The following is a 23,482-nucleotide window of genomic DNA, read 5'->3' on the forward strand; positions in this document are numbered from 1 at the left end:
TACACTTATTGTGATTTTCTTACACCAAAGTCATGTAGCAGAATACATTTTGGCCTAAACTTCTGAAGAAATTTGATTTTTAATAATTTTTTTATTGGATAGGTTTTATAGCAGAAAGTAAAAATATTGTGTTTTTTTTTATTGCTTTCGTTTATTTGATACAAATTTAAAAACCCCAGTGGTGATCAAATACCACCAAAAGAAAGTTCTATTTGTGTTAGAAAATTATATGCATTTAATTTGGGAACAATTACCAGTTAAAGTAGTCAGTGCTGAATAGCAAAAAATGTCCTGGTCATGAAGAGGGTAAAACCTTCCAGAACTCAAGTGTTTAATGACACTTTACCTGTGTTTTTTTTATATTTCATAGTATGTGGGGTGTGAAATATTATCAAAGCAAAAATTGATTTTTTTTTTTATAATTATTATCATTTTTGGGTTTCTCTCATGCACATAAAAGTGCACAAGCTCCACATACCCTTTTCATGCTCCAGCAAAGTTTACATCTTCTTCCTCACCCCAATGCCGCTGGTCCTCTACACACAGAACAGCAATCGGCAAGTTTTAGCTTACCCCTAACTGAATACGTTTAAAACTGAGCTCCAGACAGATTTAATAAAACTATTCAATCATACTGCAATTGTAAATACATCATTAAAGCAGTAGTAAACCCAAAAGCAAATATTTATTATATAACAGCTTACCAATTCTAAGATATGATGGCTGCATTTGGGTTTTTTTTAGGCTTTGTTATACTTTCATCCGATAATCCAGCCAGTAAGTTTCTTATTTTCAAAAGCTCAAACACTCCAGCAGAATGTATGAGCTTACATGATTGAGACAAACCACTTAACACTGGCATGGATGACTTATATGCTCAGCTTTTACTTATTCTTATTCACGTAAAACCTTTATCCCAAAAGAAAAAAAACTGTCTTAAATGCTTACAAAGTGTGGAGTTTGGCTTCAATTATGTGATGTTTTTAAATCTCCTAATACTCCAGTGTGGAGTTTAGTTCAATTTGTAATGTTTTTAAATCTGCTAATACATTAAACACCCCCTCCAAACTGACAATGCTGCTGCTTGCTGTGCCTCCTGTGCTCATTCATCCAGAGTTGTGTTTCACTAATACAGGAGGTGTGTTACTGGCCAGATCATCAGGTGAAAACAGAGGGCAAAGGCCAAATAAATAAAAACGATGCAACCACCACATCTTATGACTGGTAAACTTCATTATATTATATTTTTGGTTTGGGGTTAATACAGCTTTGTATGATATCTGAATCTGATTTGGTTTTAACCTCTTTCAGTCCCAGTATGGCAGAGCTTAACAAGGGGGAGGGAGAAGCAATACAAGGCACTAATCAGGTGTTATGCAGTGCAAGGGACATGTTGATATTAGGAGAGAGCAGACTGACAGATCAGCTCTTCCTTCTGCATCTTCTCCTTTCACTATCTCTTCATAGAGGAAGACCTACAAGGGGAACTGCAGCAGAGAAAGATCAGGTCCCCTCTACTGCTTAAGCAGGACTGTGTAAATTTCAGGGCAGGATGGGCAGAAATACACACTCACTATATTATTATATTATAATTTTTCTCTTTAAATTTGCTAAAGGTATTTTCAGATAAAGCTGATCTTTCTAAAATGAATCTTATCAAGCAGAAAACTTTTCCAGCCACCTCCATTGGACATTAGATCTAAACCAGAATAATCATTTGCCCCTAATAACTGCATGAAAGAATTGTATCTAATAGTGTTTTAGCTGACTGGTTCTGTAATTGACATTGATTAATTAGTCAACAAGATACAGAATGAGCTAATCTTCAAAAGTATCAAACATATTCTCCAAATCAATTACCTTTCTTAACCTCTGCTGAACTCTCTTGGTATGAAGTGTGCAATGAAGCAAAACCACTTCAAGTGGCCTGTGATAAGATCTGAAATTCCTATGCAGTCATTTTCCCTTTAAAATAACAAATATGAGTTATATTTGTTTCTCTAATGTATTAGTTTCATTTTGGACATTTTTTTCACTCAGGGGTAAAATTTTAATTGCATTTTAAAGCCTTTTTTGAAACTAAGATCACCTTTTAACAAAAATAATAAATGCACATGACTATGCAGGTTAAAAAAAATGTGCATTTATTTATTTTTTTAACATTTATGCCTGCAAAGCATTGAAGTCATGATTAGTAGTATCATAATGCTACAACGCATACAAGTATTTATCTACTTTGCTTGGTGAATGTGCAAAACTGATTGATTAGCACCAGGGGCGGACTGACAACTCATGGGGCCCCCGGGAAATAGGGGATCATGGGGCCCCTGTCTCCTTGCCCAAACTCAAAAAAGCCTATGAAAAAGGTACCAGGGGCATCTCATGGGGCCCCCTACTGACCCCGGGCCCTCAGGCAGTGCCCGAGTTTCCAAATGGTCAGTCCGCCCCTGCTTAGCAAGATTTTCACATCTGATATTTTTATATTCAGCTAAAATGCGACTTGACAGATCAAAGTTGCATAAGAAGTTGCACCCTATTTGCTGCTATGGAATTGTTAGAATCGGTGCAACTTGAGTTGCAGCAACTTTGAAAAAGGTTCCTGCACGAATTTTTGTGCGATTTCATGTTTGACTTGCATTAACATCTGTGTATGAAGTCACACAGATCTCGGCAAGCTGCACATGAAGACGCACTGAGCGGCAGCTTTGAAATCTCACTGAAATAGTGTGACTTCAAAGCTGCCACAGGTGTGAACCAGGGATAATAGTGTTCAAAGCACAGAATAATGAAAAAAATAGTAGTGCCTATATTTACATGCAGGAAGTAGCCGACTGAAAATTTACATATGCTATAGTGACCACGATATGTGGACAAACTACACCATTTTGTACATAAACACTTCCATTTCAGGCATGATCGCTAAAATTAGTAAATGTATCATGGCTCCCAGTTTTATTCTTTGGTTTAGTACTTTTTGCTTGCTTATGTATGATTAAACACTTCCCATCTGCCCTATAGCAGAAGTACTGATACAGGGTGGCACATGTGCGCAAACGTATAAATACTTGATTTTGCATATCCGGGTAGGGGGTGCGTGCAAGGACATTTGCGGCCTCGGCTGTAATTTACCGGGTCCCGACTGGTGATTACTTGCCAGCGCCCGGTGATTGCCAAGCATCTCCTACGGGGTGGGGGGGGGACCTGCCCAGTGCCATTAGTAAAGTGTCAGTGCTTTTTATTAGCACTGATCACTGTATCGATGTCACTCGGAATGTCAGTGACACCAAGTCAGTTACCCCCAGTGTCAGACGCAGTCCCGCAGACGCTGATCATCGCCATTACTACCTTAGATTGTACGCTCCTTGAGGGTTAAGGACTGATATGAATGTACAATATATATTTTATATATATATATATACACATGTAAAGCACTGCGTAAATTGAAGTACCTGTAATAAATGTAATAAATTACTAGTAATATAACAAATCTTAAAAACATCCAAGTATATACTGTATACTGCCATTTGTAAACGCTATAACTTTCACGTAAACTAATTAATTTATTGTTATTGGGATTTTTTTTAGCAAAGACATGAGGCAGAATACATTTTGGCCTAAATATATGACGAAGTTAGATTTTTAAAAATTTTTTACTGGACATTTTTAATAGCAAAAAGTTAAAAATATTGTTTTTTTCTCAAAATTGGCAGTCTTTTTTTTTTTATATAGCGCAAAAAATAAAAAACACACAGGCAATCAAATACCACAAAAAAAGCTCTATTTGTGGGGGAAAAAAGGATGTAAATTTGATATGGGTGCAGTGTTACATGACTGCGCAATTGTCAGTTAAAGTAATGCGGCGGCATAAGGTAAAAAATGGCCTGGTCAAGAAGGGGGTAAATCCTCTAGAGGGCAAGTGGTTAACTGAGTTTTTTTAATATTTCAAAATAGTATGTGGGGTGTGGGATATAGTTAAAGCAAAATTTAATTTTTATTTTTTTATTTTTTTTACTTGCATAAAAAAGTGCCCATGTTCTACATACCCTTTTCATGCTCCAGTGAAGTCTACATTTTCCCCTTCAGTCCAATGCTGCTGGTCCTCTACACACGGAACAGTAACAGCCTACCCATTTCTTGTGAGTCCTGAAACTGACCCACCCTCCCACTGTGGGCTCACAGTGGGAGGGTGGGGGGAGCTTCAGGATAAAGATGTTCACTGTTAGTAAAGATAGCTGGAGTTCTGCTTTAAAAAACGCCCCTACACTAGGATTGATTTAAAAGTTTATTTTACCATACAATCAATTTACCTTCTCACATAACTGGCAGGACTGCTTATTCCTTTCCTCCTGTGAAATTGGATTTCAATATTATATACATATGTAATTTCAGTAATTTAAATTCAAACACGTTCAAATGGTATTAAAATACAATGCCGACAGAAAAAATAAGGTGACTAAAATAATTTCTGAAAGGTTATGTTATTTTCTGAACTTAGAAAATAACATACTGCAGGTTTTTTCTTATGAAATACAACAGTATATTTTCACTTTCTCAAAGATAGGCCTGTCAATAGACATGCAAAGACATTTTCGTAATTATAGAAGAGAATTGTATTTTAAACTTGAGATTTGTTGTTTCGATTTTATTCATATTGATGACAATGTGATAAAATAGTTGCCAAAAAGCAGTTGTTCAAAATGATACATTTTAGTTTTGACAGATTTCTGTTGACATATAATCTTGAAGTGGAGTACAAGCAATCACACTGAAAGGATTATCTGAATTACTGTTATACAGTATATCTACCCTCAACATAAAACATTAGCACTCTTATTTAAAGTGTCATTTCACTCAGAACAGGCTGGAGCATGCTGTGGAGTGTAACCATATAACGGCTCTTATGTTTGGAATCAAGGTCTTTGAGTCTGAGTCGAATTCTCAATTTGTTTTATATTATCAAGAACCCAGTAAATAAATTGGGAATACCCCAGACTCAAAACTCTAAGTAAGGCAAAGCAGAAATATTGGCAAGGATAATCAACAAAGGAACATTGAGCCATGCCAATAGCCTTGTCCTTCAAGAATGGACAGTGTAAGAATTTCTGATAAAAGGAACAAGTATGTAGCTATCTGTTAATTGTGGTTTGGGCATTATTTCTCCTTTAAACGGAGTTCCAGCCGTTTTCGTGTTTATTAAAAGTCAGCAGCTACAAAAACTGTAGCTGCTGACTTTTAATAAGCACACACTTACCTGTCCCAGGGTTCCGCACCAACCCTTCTCTCCTTTTTCTCTTCACGGCACCAGCATCTCAACTGTGGGCATCAGGCTGTACCAGCTTGACAGCCAGGTGCCCACTGTGCATGTGCAAGTTGCGTTGCGCATCCTGATTGGTCTGGCAGTCTTCTGGGAACTGTGAAAGTTACCAGGAGACTGTGGGAGGAAGGAGGGGGCCGAATTGAGCCGGAAGTGGGAGCGGAGCGGGTGGGAGTGTGTACCTGTCAAAACCAGATACCCGCTACCCCCTCCCCCCAAAAGGTGCCAAAGATGGCAGTTGAGGGGGGGAGGAGGCAAACAAGTGGAGCTTCCATTTTTAGGTGGAACTCCGCTTTAATGGTTCAGATGCTAATGTATTCAATCTCTAAAAATAGGTTTAGACCATGACCCATCTCCCCTACCTACCCCTGCATTTTTGCCTACATATTTGAGATGGGCAAAAGTAGATCTTACATCACTCCCTACCACTATCTTAACTTTTCCTTTCTATCTCTTCTTTTCATTTTCACGTTAAGTGAAATGTTTTTAATGTTTTGTAATTGAGATGCTTGGTCTCCTGTTACATCTAAAACTACAGTATGTACAAGCATTGCAGATTACTCTATGACAAGAACTGTGAATGTAAACAAGCTTTCTACAAACTGTAATTTAAAATTGGCCATGCGTATTTTGAAAAAGTTTTAACAAAAATGATTGAAAGATAAAAATGGACAATGTACAAAAGAGGATATTGAAATTTCATCTTTAATTAATTAAGGTTAATCAAAACAATAAAATCTAAATCCTTAATTGTTGCCATGGCTTACTATATTTGGTAAATTAAAATGCATCATCAACCAAAACTTTTTTTTTATAGTTTTGAATAGATTATAGCAGTGTTTTTAACCTTTTTTCAGTCAAGGCACCCTTTAAAATAATGCACAATCTCCTGGCACACTATTCTAAAATGTATAAAAATGTATTTAATTGTTTTACGTATCAGAGCAACATCGACGCATGTAGGACACCCAACGTGATTAATTTATCCAAAGCAAATATACTTTTGCAGACTGGTACTGACTAGTATTCCAATGTTTCTCTTCACCCTCCGTTTCTGTCCCTCGCTCAGTTAATGTGATCCCAGTGCTGACAGAGGGGGGCTGAGGAGGTGCAAGCAGTGAGGTGTAGGCACCTAATGTCCTCCTTATCGACATCATTGGTTGGCTAGAAGGTTGTAATGGTGCACAATGAAAACTTGTGGCTTTGTGTAATTAAAATGCAGGTTGATCCACCCACTGGCTTGTATACAATTTTTGGGTAATTTTTAGGTATTCTGCAAAGGCACCCCAGGGTGCCTGGGCACCCTGGTTGAAAAAGGATGGATTAGAGTGCAGCTGCCAAAGAGGGGATTTCTTGTCACTTTAAATAGATTTCTTCTCACCTCCTGTTCTGTCTCCAGGAAAATCTCCCCAACAGAACAGAGTAAAAAACTGACTAGGTTTTACCAAAATCTACTCTATCCAAATAACAATAAAAAAAGAGGAAATAAACAAGTGCTGGCCATATACACCCTTTAATCTTTCTATTATTTTCCTTTTTTCGTTTGCTCTTGTTACATTTCTTGGACCCATTTAATCTCTTACATAAGTTCATCATACTTTTAGTTATTATTAACACAGATTACTATTATTTTTCTCTTTTCTTTTGATCCTGTTATATTTCTTGGACCTATTTAATCTCTTATATAAGTTAATCATGCTATTCGTTATTATTAACAAAGATTGCTATTGTTTTCCTCTTTTCTTTTGATCCTGTTAAATTTCTTGGACCTACTCAATCTCTTATATAAACTCATCCCACCATTAGTTATTAATAAAGGTTATTATTTTACATAAAGGTGCACCATCATGAATGGGTAACTTAATTTACTTATCATAGACGTTCATTTAGGGTTGATCCTACCTTGAGGAAAAAGAAGAACCTTGCCTCTGCTGGAATTTTTTTAGTGGGAGTTGAATAAAACTTTCTTCTCCAGTCACTACCACAGTATGTAGAGTTGAAACTCAAAATGTTGAGGGTAAAAGGAGCTCAGTTTTCATATATTGTTCAAAAGACCAAAAAATAATGGTGACTAGTGTGTCTCAGAATTTCTGACCCTGCGACTGTTGTGCAGTGAGGCTAGATCTTGTGTTTCCAGTATCTGGTATACAGAAGTACTGTCTTTTCAGAAGACAAAGTGTAGCTTTACTAATCACTATCCCTGTGACTTTTCTAAAAACAAAATGCAGTTCTGGCTATTACTATTAATTTTAGTAGAACATAGATGAATGGAATGTATGAATGCTATCAAAATTACAAGGACTTTGTTTGCTAACAACAAAGAGCAAGGAAACAAAAGATCAACAAAGGATGTTTAGTGTTGCTGATTTCTTGCATTTATCAAAGAAGGTTTCCAACAGTGGGTCATGCCTCCTCACAACAGTGGCCCATGCCTAGGCAATGTGTGTTGAAATTTATAATTGTAGTCTCTAGTTGAACAGCCATATCAATCAATACCAGGAAATGCCTAAACAAGAAGGGATTTCCATATATTATTTTATTTAAAAATTATAGACTAAATTGGAATCACCCATCTGCATTGTACTGGGGATGGATGGCTCTTACAGGCACAGTGTTTCCTCCCCCTCCACCCCCCCCCCCCCATCTACTCACGCTGTGGTTTGACACAGTGGGATTTTGTCAGCAGGTCCTGGTCAATGATTAATGCCTGAGACCTGCTGATCGGCTGTGTCCAATCACAGCCCAGAGCCCTGTGTTGACAAACAGCACAGGGCTCTGTACAGTGGGAACAATTTCTTTCTTTCCTCTTCCTGCAAAGCAAGGAGAAGGAACAAATTGATTTGTCGTAAAAAGCAACACATAATGCACACATTAACACTTGTTAGACACACTTAACCCCTTGATTATCCTGACATGTTAACCCCTTCCCAGCCATTGCCATTAGTACAGTTACAGTGTATAGCAAGGGTAGGCAACCTTAAAGAGGTGGAGATCTACCTGAACAACATGGGAGAAGTCAAGGATCACCGGTGACAGTTTTGCCTCCTTACACCTGATTTAAACCTCTGATTGCCATACTACCATGTCACAATCGCATGCATTACATGGCAATCGTGGGTTTAAATCAGGTGGTGAGGAGGCAACATATCACCTCCTCACCACCCGTCAAACACACTTAGATCGCTTTGTGCCTGCTGCACTTGTGAATGAGCCCTTAGTTGCATCTGACAGCGGCACCCTTAGGGCTGGGTCACAGGTAAAGTTGGGTGGTGGTAAAACCCTGTGGTTCAGCTGCAGTTTTACTGCCCCCAATCATTACTCTTTTTAACTTCTGAGGCAGCAGCCAAAGGTGTTCAAACGTCACAGTAGGAATTAAACCCCCTGTTGCTATTGGTGGTTACTACCTCCTGCCATTCACGATCTATTCAAATAAATGGGGCCACTGTGCAAGCACCCTGCAACTGTATGCTTCTTTGGGGTCCAAGGGGCTAAAGCAGTTGGTGAGAAAGCAACACACCACTACCTGTTTAACCCTTTGTTTGCTGTACTGCAAAACGTTGCAGGGCACTTGCAGGGCAGCCTCATTCACTTGAATGAGTCATGCTTGGCAGGTGCTACACCCACCAACTATGACAGGGCATAGGAGCCAGAACTACAGAGGAGACATCGGCCTATGCGGCTCTTGATCCCTACTACAGCTCCAACTTTAGAAGTAGTCCCTTTGCATTGCACTCTGTTTGATGCTCTGAGATGGTGGGTCAACAAGCCCTGACCGTGATCTACCAATCATCTGGCCAAGATCTACTAGTAGATCAAAATCTACTGGTTGCTGACCCCCTTTATATAGTATTATCACTGATCATTGTATTAGAGTCACTGGTGATGTCAGTATTAGTTAGTCAATTCCCACCCAGTGTCAGTTATTGTCAGATTGCTCGCTGCACTTTTACAGTCCCACTAAGTCGCTGATCACCGCCATTGCTAGTATGAAAAAAAATTAATTCAAATTCCTGTATATGTGCCATAGTTTGTAGAAGCTATAACTTTCACACAAAGCAATCTAAATACACTTATTGGGATAATTTTTAACCAAAGCCATGTAACAGAACACATTTTGGCTTAAACTTATGAAGAATTTATTTTTTTTTTGGACATGTTTTATAGCAGAAAGTAAAAAAAAAAATTTTTTTACAAAAACGTCAGTCTTTTTTCATTTATATAATAAAAAATAAAAGACCCAGTGGTGATCAATTACCATTACAAAAGCTCCATTTATGTGAACAAAAATTATATAATTTCATTAGGGTGCAGAGTTGAATGACCTCCCAATTACCAGTTAAAGCAGCACAGTGCTAAATAGCAAAAAATGTCTGGTCATGAAGGGTGTAAAACCTTTCTGAGCTCAAGTGGTTAACAAATTGAGAATTACTTTTAAAAAGTATGTTAACGTTCAATTTTATTCAAGATTGTAGTGTCTGGAGTACTTTTAAAGTACTTTAAGGAAACTGAGACTCATAACACTTCCCACTGCTGAGTCACACTCCTTCCACCTATGCCTTCAAAATGAATGGGCTGCCTTAATGAATGATAACATATTGTATACGTGTTAACGCAACACATAGGGTTGTTTTTGTTAATGTTTCTACATAACATTGAGACAACTAATACAGTTTGAAAACTAATGCAGTTTGAAAAATTTGTGAAACTTGTGTGAAACCATTTATAGCATCATAGAATGATTGAGCTCTAAGGGTGGGCTTTAAACCTAACCCATAATAGGTTTACACAGAGTCATACAGAGCTGAAATGGTTGCTCTCTATTACATAGTGGACCTAACGTACATTGGCAGCGGCTGTTTGCCAGGCAATTGCAATCAGTCACAAATTGTGACTCATCAGCAATGACTCACTCATCATGTCAAATCTTCACTCACATTCCTATGAAAATTCTAATGGATGGTCACATTCAAGATGTGTCAGATATGTGGAACTATTCTTTCCATGAATATAACTGGAGTGGTCTATAAATATGTTCCCTTCTGTCACTGCTCAGATAACTTAGTAAGCTGTGATTATTACCCTGCTCATAGGTTTAATAGTTATTCAGGCTCTCTTACTCCACAGTCCATTACTCTACTGTCTCTCACCCGTTTTTTAGTAAAAACGTAATGAAAGAAGGGCAAGATATGACGTGCACATTTACTCAGTTTTATTATATCCCTGAAACTTAGGATGACCATACATTAGGCAATTTGCTTTCCTTCATCCATAGGTTGAAGGAAAGAAAATCACTTGATTACACCATCAACACATTCAGTGTTGATGGATGAATCCCTCCTGCTGCGCTATTGTATCCAGACAGCAGGAAGTTTCCCCGCCATCAGAATACAATGATTACTGCTGCCAACTATACCTGGTGGCAGTAATTGTATGAAAAAACTTCACAGGCTGGTTGTACTGAATTCGATTGATATATCAACTTCAGTACAAGCAGCCTATCCATAGATGGATTGAAATTCGGCCAGCTCCTGCTGAACCAGCTGAATTTCAATCCATCCCTGGCCAGTTTTAGTCCTCAGCAAAGAAAACCAATGATAACCATTGTGGCTTGTTTATCTCCATGCTAATTCCAATTAGCAACGAAACCTACCTTTTGATCCCCATATAAAAGTGCCTTGTTGCACCCTGTCCAGTGCCAGTGCCTTATTAGCCAAGAAGACATTCTTTTAGGACAGGGGCCTGGTGGGTGTGCAGTGAAAGCAGAATGGACTCTGGGAAAACTCTGACGTGTTGCAATATTCCCCATACAAGAGAAGTGCTTTCAGAAACCGGGCAAATATAAATAAATGTCTCATTTCATGATCCTATTTAAAAAAAATGAATGTGCACCTTGTGAAAGTGCAGTAAATACAGAAAGCTTGCTGTTAGAGACACAACACTTTGAAGAAAATATGTCCGATTTTACGTGCTGCCCATAACTTTAATCCTGCAAATAATGTTTCTGAAAGCCAGCCAACCTCTTCCATGTAGATTGACAAAAGAAAAAAAGAAATGCTCAGTCCTGCTGTCAGATACAACATTATTTAGGCTGGCATTCTCCTCTGCTAGTAATTTATCACACTATTACTGTTGTGATTACTGTCAGATTCCACAATGCAAAATACTATAGGTAGGCTTGACAGTGTGAAAAATAGAAACAATTGTTAGTATTCCTGACACAAGTAGTATTCAGGCTGGCAGTCTTCTCTGTTGATGGTTTATCAGGTAGACTTGCACTTTGGTGAATAGCATGCATGTCTCAGATGCTCTTGAGATATAAAGGCAACAGTAATTGATGAACATGGTCACATGCCTAAGCTGACCAGTTGAAATCTTTTCTTTCCTCAGGGACTAGATCCCAGAAAAACAAGGCTCAGCAGCACTTCTCAGTGGTCAGTGCGGTCACCACATTGAATAGTCATTGCTTGCCATTACCTGCTTTATGATCCTATACCATCTTTGTAGCTATGTAGGGAAGATTCTGATTGTGCAGCCCCTTAAAGTTGGAGGCGAGGAGTCCAACCATAAACTGAAAAGGAATACACAGGGGGCACAAACGCCTAGCACATTATCCAAGGTTTATTGAGAGAAACAAAAAAAGCCAATTTCATACTCAAAGGACAGAAGTAATATGCATGACAACAATTTCTGATGGCCAATGTGGTAACAGGTTAACCATCAGAAATTGTTGTCATGCGTATTACTGTCCTTTGTGAGTATGAAATTGGCTTTTTTTGGCTCCTCTCAATAAACCTTGGGTAATGCGCTAAGTGTTTGTGCCCACTGTATACTCTTTTTCAGTTTGTGGTTGCATTCCCCTGAGGAGGGCCGCACTATCAAAGCACTGTCCTGGAGGAGACACAAACCCTGTACTATATCCCAGTCTGGTGACTTTCTTTTTGAGCTCTGGAGAAATTGTTTGTGAATTTGGTGGGGAGGAGTGTATGAGTTAGAGGGTGTGGTGGGGGAGTGGCTTGGGATCAACTATGTGCAGCAGGGATTGGGCAGAGTGGGCAGGGTTTTCAGAGTTAGTTCACCTTCTTCATTTTTTATGATAAGGTGAACTTACCCTTTAAGATTATTGACACTTGCAATAGATTAAGGTAGGTCTTATGTGTGCCACTTTAAGAATGTGTTGCTATTGCTGTGACAAATTAAAAAAAAATGCCACCAGTTCACAGAGAAGCAAACTGATGGTAATTAAAACAAACTCTAAGTTGGTGTATAGAGACACACCAGTGCTCAGCGTTAGGCATGTTTAGCATTCATGAGAGCTGTTTGCCCAGAGCTTGTGGTTTGCTAGGATTCTGATAACTGCCGGAGTCTTAGCAACCAATATTGCAACCTCTGTCACATTTAACTGCTGGATGGGAGATTCCCTGCCACACAGCTGAATGTCAACAAAGGGGCCAGGGGTTCTGACTCATATCATTACCCAAATATGGTACAGAGACATTTTTTTCAATGACAGGAAACTCCCTACAGCAGCTGAATGGGGTTAGGGATGCATCATTATTTGCTAGGATTCTGTCAGCTGCACAGCTGACAGGATATTAGCATTAAAATAAGAAAAAAACCCACTAACCACCAATGTTATGGGCCACTTACCATTGATCACCAACATTAATGTGGGGAGCACACCACTGATCCCCAACATTTAAAGGGGTACTCACCACTGACCAACACCAAAAGGGAAGCTATCTCCTGATCACTGAATTCTGAAAGCTGTTCTGTGCATTATACATAGTCCTGACTCCTGCACTGTATACCCTAAACTATGTCCTAAACTAGATAATTTTGGGGACATTTTAGAAATGTGATACAGATACATATTTTTTTTTTGTTTTTCATTATATAGCAAATATGGTTAAAGTGGTTAAGGTTGAAGTTTAATATGCTTCCTATGCCTTCCTTGCTTCTCTATGCAATGCATATTGCTGTACATAGCTCCCTGAAAATCATCATAGCACTCTGCAACAGTAGTACTCTCAGCTTGGATGCCAGCAGTGGGATGGTTCTTGGGACAAGTTAGGTAAATATCATGGGTCTGTACCAGTCTGAAGAAGTGGACATTCCTAGGCAGACTTCATTTGCATGCAGACTACCCCAACTAATGTCCATATGTGATGTTGAAACTCCATTATTAAAAGAATTGAAATCCAATGAACGAATGGAGCAGGCTAGGGACAGTAAGGCTGGAGAGCAGAAGTAAAGGACTAGATGAGTCCGAATATCCTCCAGCCAGGAAATAAGGTGTACTCCATCTGACTTGCCGGAGATGTACACTGTATAAAATATGGTTCCTGCCATAGAATTTTTTTTTCCTAATTCCTAATGAGTTTAGTTATTTTTTCTTGACTCCATTTACTACAAAAAAGACATCTTCTATAAAGAATTACAAATTACATGTGATTGGCATGACAGAAAAAGAAAAATTACAATCTTCAGTTACAGAAAGGATGCAAGTCATCAGCGGACCATTCTTGTAAATGGAAGAGGTATAATTTGTCATTTTCTATGCAGAAATGTGATGCTTCGCACGTTAACCACTTTCCATCCTCCCTATATGTATATATATATATATATACATGAATTGTATTTCCGGGTAGGGGGCGCGTGCGCGCGAAGCCCTATCTGCACCACTATTGGCATCTGGGGATGTCAGTCACTGGGTACCGACTGGCGATTCCCAGCTGGGACTCGGTGATCATCAGCAAAGCTGACAGGGGAGAGACCTGTGTATAAACAACACAGGTCTCTCTCCTGTCAGCATGGATATGCTGCTTTGCATCTCTCTGCACAGCAGCATGTCTCCCAAGTAAAACACACAGCACACAATGTAAAACACACACAGCACACCGTTAAGTCTTTGATCCCACCAGATGCTAACCCCTTCCTGCCCAGTGTCATTAGTACAGTGTCAGTGCTTTTTATTAGCACTGATCACTGTATTAGTGTCACTGGGGATGTCAGTGGCAGTTAGTCAGTTCCCACCCAATGTCAGAATGCCCACCGCAGTCCCACTATAAGTCACTGATTGCCGACATTACTAGTATAAACAAATAAAAATTAAAATTCCAGTATATATACCGCCATTTGTAGACGCTATAAAACGTTCATGTAAACCGATTAATACACAATTATTGGGATTTTTTTTAGCAAAAACATGTAGCAGAATACATTTTGGCCTAAATTTCTGAAGAAATGTGATTTAATTTTTTTTTATTGGATATATTCTACAGCAAAAAGTAAAAAATATTGTTTTTTTTCAAAATTTTTGGTCTTTTTTTGTTTATAGCGCAAAATTTAAAAACGCAGAGGTGATCAAATACCAGCAAAAGAAAGCTCTATTTGTGGGGAAAAAATGGCTTCAATTTAATTTATGCAGAGCGTTGTATGACCACGCAATTGTCAGTGAAAATAATGCAAAGCTGTATCGCAAATAATGGCCTGGTCAGGAAGGGGGGTAAATCCTCTGGAGGGCAAGTGGTTAAACATTCTTAGCAACTCTGAATACTTTTTCTTCTTTTATTCATTTATGTAAAAATAGGCATCTTATTTGAAGCGTAAAAGACGAGATTAGCACAAAAGAAAAAGAAAACTAAAGACTTCAGGTATGGTAAAGTAACTGTTGGTGTTCAGTGGACTACTCTTGTGGGTGAAAGAGGTATAATCTATCACACCTGTCATAGATATTGTGATATTATCTGTGTTAAAGTTGAACTCTAGGAATTACTTATGTTGCATTGGCACAATGTAGTACCTGATGAACTGCTAGGAAAGCTGAAAATCACTGTAGTAATTTGTGCTACTACAGATATAGCCATTATCTTCAAAGCTCTCCTTAGGCTCTATGAGAGCAGCTGCCCCTTTGCACATTTACCACAGGGAGTCCCTTGCTCTGTACTGCCACCACTCATAGAATGCCATGTAATTTTTTTTTAATGGATACAAGGCATTCTCTGGACTCGGTGGAAAGCACGGGCAGTGATTTTTAATGACTTTTATTGAATTTGAATAATTTTTTTCTTGATTCTATATACTGCAGGACAGATGTATTCATAGATGAGTGAAAAACTACATGGGACAGACAGAGCATGAGTACTAATTACAGGTGAGGAATAGGTCAGTTGTCAGTGGACAGTTCTCTCTCTGGATGCAAGAGACATAATCTATTTTTCCTACCACACAATTGTGATATTTTGTTTGAATAATTATGAAATTAATTTTTCTTTATTCCATTTAATTCAAGAGAAAAATCATAATTGAAGAGTGAAAGACTACACAGGATTGGCAAGATAGAAAAAGATTAAGTGAAAACTTAGCTAAAATAAAGGAAGACAGTGACCATTAGTGCACCACTTTTATGGATAAAAGAGGTATAACCTCGATCCTACCATAATATTGTAATGTATTGTTTGTTTATCATCATAGTGATTTTACATTCTTTTTTTGATTGTATTTACAGGAATAGAGACATATTGATTGAAAAGTTAAAAACTATATATGATTGACATAACAGAAAAAGCATAAGTACAAGATTTAAATAACGTAGAGTTGGTCAATTTGCTGTCAGTAAACAACTCTTTTGGATTAAAGAGGTGTAGTCTATTGCCCATGCCATAGAAGCATAATATTTTTGTATGTAGCACTATCCCCCTAAAGGGCCTACTGATTTGGTCCCAAGGTTTGTTCCAGATTAATACAGAGGCAGCCAGCCACACAGCAACAGTCACTCCAAATGGCTCAATGAACAGTCTAGGGGTATTTACTTTTTATTTATTTATTTGGGGTAACTTGGATAGGGATAGAAAATTGTATGGGATACTCCAGAACTATTTGCACCTTTACTGTAGCTGTACTTCAGAAACAGATATCTTCTACCAAACTCAGAACAAAATCCTCTTGTGAGAGAGCAGTAGAGGCCAGAGGTTTGTACCCCTCGGGAAAGGAACTACTTGACTTCCAGGTTAAATAACAATTCTTCGACAATAACACTGAAGAGGCTGACAGTATGAATCGATCTCACGAGATAAACTACTTAGCTCAGGCTTAGCAAATAGTCTTTCACAAACTAGAGAGGACTGGTCGGCATGCACCTCTCTGGAATCTCCCAGCAATCTCAATAGTGCACAGTCACAAAAAAGAAAATCCCAGGTCATATGAGTACCTCCAGCGTCCTTTGGGTAACTGGATGCTTCCTTCCAATATCAGCAGGACATGTTCCAGTGAGAGAGAGGTTAACACTCAACCTTACACTCTACAGCAACTCCTCAGACAGAATTCTTGACCAGAGATCAAAGTAACTCCAAGGAAGGACTGGTGTATAGGTCCCCGCAGCAAGCCCTAGCTGGGACGTTGATGAGCAGCGGCTTGAAGTGAGGGGTAGCCACCCCCAACCTGAACAGATAGAATCCCTTGGCAGAAGGCCACTGCTGTTCTGCAATTTAGGCTATTAATACCCCTTCCCAGCCACCATCTGGGATATCTCTGTCAGGAATTAGCTGAAACAGTATAAATATTCATGCAGCCCATATTACTTACTCAGAACAATCCACAGTTTTCTAAAAAGCAGGGAAGAGCAATCAAACCTGCAGCCCATAAAAACCAGAACAGATAAAAGCAACCAACAATGCTCCACTGACTACAGAGGAACCAAAAACTAACTAAATGTACCTAACAATTTAGCAATCAATCTAGGAGGATGCTATATGTATGCTGAACATTTTTAGTGATTTTACAATTTTTTTTGTTTCCATTGACTGCAAGAGAGATGTCTTCACTGAAAAGTAAAAAATTGCACAGAGATGGTATGACAGAGTACAAACTTTGGGTATGGTGAAATGGAAATAGTTGGTCATCACTGGACCACTTTTGTGAATGAAAGACGTATAATCTGTCTTTCCTGCCACAGAATTGTGGTATTTTGTCTATAGGTTGGGTACATTTGGATGCATGTTTGAAAACTTTTATAAAGCATAACTTACTTTGATTTTAACTACGGTGCTATTAGACCTAGACTCGCCAAACAATGCTGTAATGGATACATCCTTATGTTGAAATAAAGTTATATTAAAGAAGCAAGTAATATAATAAACACGCCAACCTTCAAACTATATTAGTGACTTAAGGCAAAGACATTCATAACAATTCTGCTTTCAGTCCCGTCAAAACCATTTTAAACATAATAATATGTCTTGATGATAAATGGATAATCTCAAATAGAAAGACATGAATTATTTCGATAACATTAACTTTATACTCAAGTGAGATTCATAATCCTTTAAAAGCTTTAGCAAGGTGCTTTGTGTCTATAGCAATTACACATTATGATATACTTAAAAGAGAGCTCATGCTAAAATATGTTATCATATACTATTGTAAATGCTCAAACACATTGTATATGCTTTTCCTGGTTACTAAAATTGATCTATTTATCAGAATCTTGCTTACCTGGACCTAGCTGGAGCACTGAAAGAGGTCAATGCAGGTCAGTCCTACTAAGTCTCTGCCTGTAATAGGTCTACAGATTTTCCTGTTAGTGATCATGAAATACCTTAGCTGTCATGGAAATACACCATTTAGGATATTGAGGCAACTGTAATAAAATAAAAAAAGAAAATTCATATGTGTTTAAAAAAATGAACATAATCAAATTTTAAACAATGTTATAGGTAACTGTAACCATTTTTCAACATAGTGGGACTTGCAGCACTGATTTTTTAAATTAAAGAGAAGACAGATATTAGAAGTGATTGACAGGACTTTCTATTTGTACTCTAGCATCTGCAGCTGTGATAGAGTCACATTTCAAGTTCAGTGATGTGTGGGGCAGATTTGTCAACTGCATACAAATATGAGATATACTGTAGTTCATCTGGTTACAATATTAAGCCAGCCATACATGAATCAAAATTCCGCTAGTTCAGCAGGGACTCGTTGTACATGTAGCATTACCTCCACAGGAGTCCCATGGTTGATTGGGTCCCCTGTTCTTTGCCTTGACTCTGAATAACTTCAGCCCCTCTGGCATTCATGGTTGAATGAAAACTGCAGCAAACATTTATAAGAATGCAAGCATGGATACCTTTAACTTGACTCTGAATTAGTACCATAAAATAGGCACAAGACAGAGGGTTGATTGAGACACCGACTGCAAGACAGTATAGTCACTATGCCAAAGTAACCTATAACGAAGTTTTATACCACTAGACTGGAATCAACTCATTAATCAACAAATTAAGCAACAAACAGAGCACATAAGCCTTAACTGCAGCGTGGATAAGAACATGTTAACTGATTTAGAGTGCACTCTAAGAGACTGACTTGAAAAGGTGCAATGTCCTCTGAGAGGTACCCCTTGATATAAGCAATAGACAAAGATTTCTGTGGAGCAGCTATGAAAGGGACAGTCCTTAATTCTATCTCTTCAGCCAGCTAGCGTTGGGGCCCTGTTTTCCCAGTGGTGCACAGTCAAACCTGCAGGCATTGAGTAAGGCTACTAGATAGCTGTATAGTCAGTTCACAAAGGGCTCAGTCTCTCAAGCAGAAGATTTTAAATCACTGCAGTGGCAGCTCACCAGTCCCAGCAACTGTCAGGAATGGACTGGCCAGCAATAGTGGGACTCAGCTGCCTTATGAGCTGCAGTACCAGGGCTGGCCAGCGGGTGCTCCCAGCAATCAGAGACTCAACCTTGCAGCCAGTCAAAACACCTGGAACTAATTATAGTGGTGTATTTAAGGGACATTCAGACCTGCAGACTCTGCCTTGGTGTTGTGTTTCTCTTGGGCCCTGTATCCTGTTCCTGCTCTCTGTTCCTGTCTGATTCTCTGCTGACCCTGCTCTGATCCCTGGCTTGTCTGACCATTCTCCTCTGCCTGACCCTCTGTACCACGCTGCCCGCTACCTGCTGAACCTGGCCTGTGACCCCGACCATTCTCCGCTTGCTCCCCCTGTACCTACCTGCCCGACTGATATTGACCCGGCCTGCCTGACGACGCTTGCATTGTATGTACTGTTATCTGTGGGTGGTTGGCTGGTTTGTTTGCACTGTGTTATGTTTTAGTATTGCACTGCGTTTATGTTTGTATGGTTAGTGTTAATAAATTACATTGTTTATAACATATCTGAAGTCTGCGTTTCCCTGCGTCAGTCACACACCTCTGGTCATACCCGGGAGCCCTGACATTACACCAAGGCCAATCCTGACCAGAAGTGGCTGCACAGGGAAGCCATCTTGGCTTGTTGATGGGAAGGATGGATCTGGATGAGGTTGTGTATTTATATCTGCTAGTGTTTGATGACAGGGAGTATGCTTATCAAACTCTGAAGGAGTATCCCCGGGATGAACTGCTAGAATGTATACGGCTCGCTCATGTTCTAGTAGATCAGGGCACAGAGTTCTCTGAGGTGCAGCCATTGATTCAGGTTTGTGCTGAGTTGGTTTCATCTGGTACCCCCGAATGCAGGGATGAATTTTTGCCGCCATTTAGTGCCGACCAGGTAGAGTCCCTGGTGTGGTTATTAGAGGATGATGTGGATTACTTTCTGGAGCGTTATTCCACATGTTCACCACAGACACTAAGAGATTGTATAAACGCAGTGCAGTCTTTGGTCAGACAGGCTTTGTGTAAGCTCAGCTTTGTTCAACCCATACTGCAGACATGGACAGACTTGTTGCACCCAGCCTCAGTCAGCTTACAAAGACCCAGTCCTGCTTCTAATCTATTTCCTCAAAGCTCTATTCCTGCATTCCCAACAGCTCCTCCTGCCCTGCTATCTACCGCATGTCAGTCCCCTGTTCCCACTCGCTGCACCTATCCTGCCTTTAACCCTGTAAAAAAGCCCTCTGTAGCAACTGCTCCCTCTCCTGTTCCATCCTCCAGTTCTTCTCTGTCTCCAGCTACTCCATTCGTTTGCAGACCTGCGTTTACTTGCAGTGCTCCAGTAGTTAAAACCAGAAAAAAGCGAAAATTCTTTCCAACCAATACCATCCTGCCAGTATCCAAACCGGTGAACCTGCCTTCCGTGGTTCAGCCTGAAGCCTCTACTCAGCCTGAATCCTCTACTCAGCCTGATGCCTGTACTCAGCCTGATGCCTCTACTCGGCCTGAAGCCTCTACTCGGCCTGAAGCCTCTACTCGGCCTGAATCCTCTACTCGGCCTGAAGCCTCTACTCAGCCTGATGCCTGTACTCAGCCTGATGCCTGTACTCAGCCTGATGCCTGTACGCAGCCTGATGCCTCTACTAGGCCTGATGCCTGTACGCAGCCTGATGCCTCTCTTCAGCCTGAAGCCTCTACTCGGCCTGAAGCCTCTATTCGGCCTGATGCCTCTACTCGGCCTGAAGCCTCTACTCGGCCTGAAGCCTCTATTCAGCCTGAAGCCTCTACTCAGCCTGAAGCCTCTACTCAGCCTGAAGCCTCTACTCAGCCGGACGCCGGCATTCAGCCTGATGCCTCTACCCAGCATGATGAACTGATCCAGCCTGACGATCCTATTAGGCCAGTTGACTCGATGCCCGCTGTTGATCCAGATGATCCGGTACCTGATCCGGTGCCCGCTGTCGTGCCAATTGACTCAGAGCCCGCTGTCGTACCTGGTGACCCGATGCCCGCTGTTGAGCCAGACGATCCAATGCCTGGTGACCCGGTGCCCACTGCCTTGCCAGATGACGCGGTGCCCGCTGGCAAGCCAAATGACCTGATGCCTGGTGACCCAGTGCCCGCTGTCATACCTGGTGACCCGATGCCCGCTGTCGAGCCAGACAATCCGGTACCTGATGACCCGGTGCCCACTGTCGTGCCTGTTGACTCGGAGCCCACTGCCTTGCCAGATGACGCGGTGCTCGCTGTCGAGCCAAATGACTAGATGCCTGGTGACCCGATGCCCGCTGTCCAGTCAGACGATCCAATGTCTGTCCCAGTGCCCGCGGTCATACCAGTTGACTCGGAGCCCACTGCCTTGCCAGATGACGCGGTGCCCGCTGTCGAGCCAAATGACCTGATGCCTGGTGACCCGATGCCCGCTGTCCAGCCAGACGATCCAATGTCTGACCCAGTGCCAGCGGTCATGCCAGTTGACTCGAAGCCCACTGTCGTGCCTGGTGACTCGGTGCCCGCCGCTTCTCCTGGGGGCCCGAGACCTGTCGCTCCGCCTGGGGGTCCGGCGCCCGCCGCTCCGCCTGGGGGTCCGGCTCCCGCCGCCCCGCCTGGGGGCCTGAGACCTGTCGCTCCGCCTGAGGGCCCGAGACCTGTCGCTCCATCTGGGGGTCCGGCGCCCGCCGCTCCGCCTGAGGGCCCGAGACCTGTCGCTCCGCCTGGGGGTCCGGCGCCCGCTGCTCCGCCTGAGGGCCCAAGACCTGTCACTCCACCTGGGGGTCCGGCGCCCGCAGCTCCGCCTGAGGGCCCGAGACCTGTCGCTCCGCCTGGGGGCCCGAGACCTGTCGCTCCGCCTGGGGGCCCGGCGCCCGCCGCTCCGCCTGAGGGCCCGAGACCTGTCGCTCCACCTGGGGGTCCGGCGCCCGCCGCTCCGCCTGAGGGCCCGAGACCTGTCGCTCCACCTGGGGTCCGGCGCCCGCCGCTCCGCCTGAGGGCCCGAGACCTGTCGCTCCACCTGGGGGTTTGGCGCCCGCCGCTCCGCCTGAGGGCCCGAGACCTGTTGCTCCATCTGGGGGTCCGGCGCCCGCCGCTCCGCCTGGGGGCCCGATGCCTGTCGCCCCTCCTGGGGGCCCGCCGCTCCGCCTGGGGGCCCAATGCCTGTCGCCCCGCCTGGGGGCCCGATGCCTGTCGCCCCTCCTGGGGGCCCGGTGCCCGCCGCTCCGCCTGGGGGCCCGATGCCGGTCGCCCCGCCTGGGGGCCCGATGCCGGTCGCCCCGCCCGGGGGCCCGATGCCTGTTGCCCCGCCCGGGGGCCTGGTGCCTGCTGCCCCGCCCGGGGGCCCGGTGCCTGCTGCCCCGCCCGGGGGCCCGGTGCTTGCTGCTCCGCCTGGGGGCCCGGTGCCTGCTGCCCCGCCTGGGGGCCCGGTGGCTGCTGCTCCGCCTGGTGGCCCGCTGCCTGCTGCTTCGCCTGGTAATCCGATGTGCCTCTGCCCGGAGTCCTGCCCGATGTGCCTCTGCCCGGTGTGCCTCTGCCCGGAGTGCCTCTGCCCGGAGTGCCTCTGCCCAGAGTCCAGCCCAATGTACCTCTGCCCGGAGTCCAGCCCGATGTGCCTCTGCCCGGAGTCCAGCCCGATGTGCCTCTGCCCGGAGTCCAGCCCGATGTGCCTCTGCCCGGAGTCCAGCCCGATGTGCCTCTGCCCGGTGTGCCGCTGCCCGGAGTGCCTCTGCCCGGAGTCCAGCCCGATGTACCTCTGCCCGGAGTCCAGCCCGATGTGCCTCTGCCCGGAGTCCAGCCCGATGTGCCTCTGCCCGGAGTCCTGCCCGATGTGCCTCTGCCCGGTGTGCCGCTGCCCGGAGTCCTGCCCGGTGTGCCAGTCTTTGATATCCCACCAGTTACCAGACCCGGGCGGTGGAACATTTTGCCCAGCTAGGACTGTTTGGAGCGTCCTGAGGCCACTCCTTGAGGGGGGGGTACTGTCAGGAATGGACTGGCCAGCAATAGTGGGACTCAGCTGCCTTATGAGCTGCAGTACCAGGGCTGGCCAGCGGGTGCTCCCAGCAATCAGAGACTCAACCTTGCAGCCAGTCAAAACACCTGGAACTAATTATAGTGGTGTATTTAAGGGACATTCAGACCTGCAGACTCTGCCTTGGTGTTGTGTTTCTCTTGGGCCCTGTATCCTGTTCCTGCTCTCTGTTCCTGTCTGATTCTCTGCTGACCCTGCTCTGATCCCTGGCTTGTCTGACCATTCTCCTCTGCCTGACCCTCTGTACCACGCTGCCCGCTACCTGCTGAACCTGGCCTGTGACCCCGACCATTCTCCGCTTGCTCCCCCTGTACCTACCTGCCCGACTGATATTGACCCGGCCTGCCTGACGACGCTTGCATTGTATGTACTGTTATCTGTGGGTGGTTGGCTGGTTTGTTTGCACTGTGTTATGTTTTAGTATTGCACTGCGTTTATGTTTGTATGGTTAGTGTTAATAAATTACATTGTTTATAACATATCTGAAGTCTGCGTTTCCCTGC

The sequence above is a fragment of the Staurois parvus genome, unplaced genomic scaffold, assembly GCF_062004578.1.
Source record: "Staurois parvus isolate SC_StPar_1 unplaced genomic scaffold, SC_StPar_1.0 ptg000090l, whole genome shotgun sequence".
NCBI lineage: Eukaryota > Metazoa > Chordata > Amphibia > Anura > Ranidae > Staurois > Staurois parvus.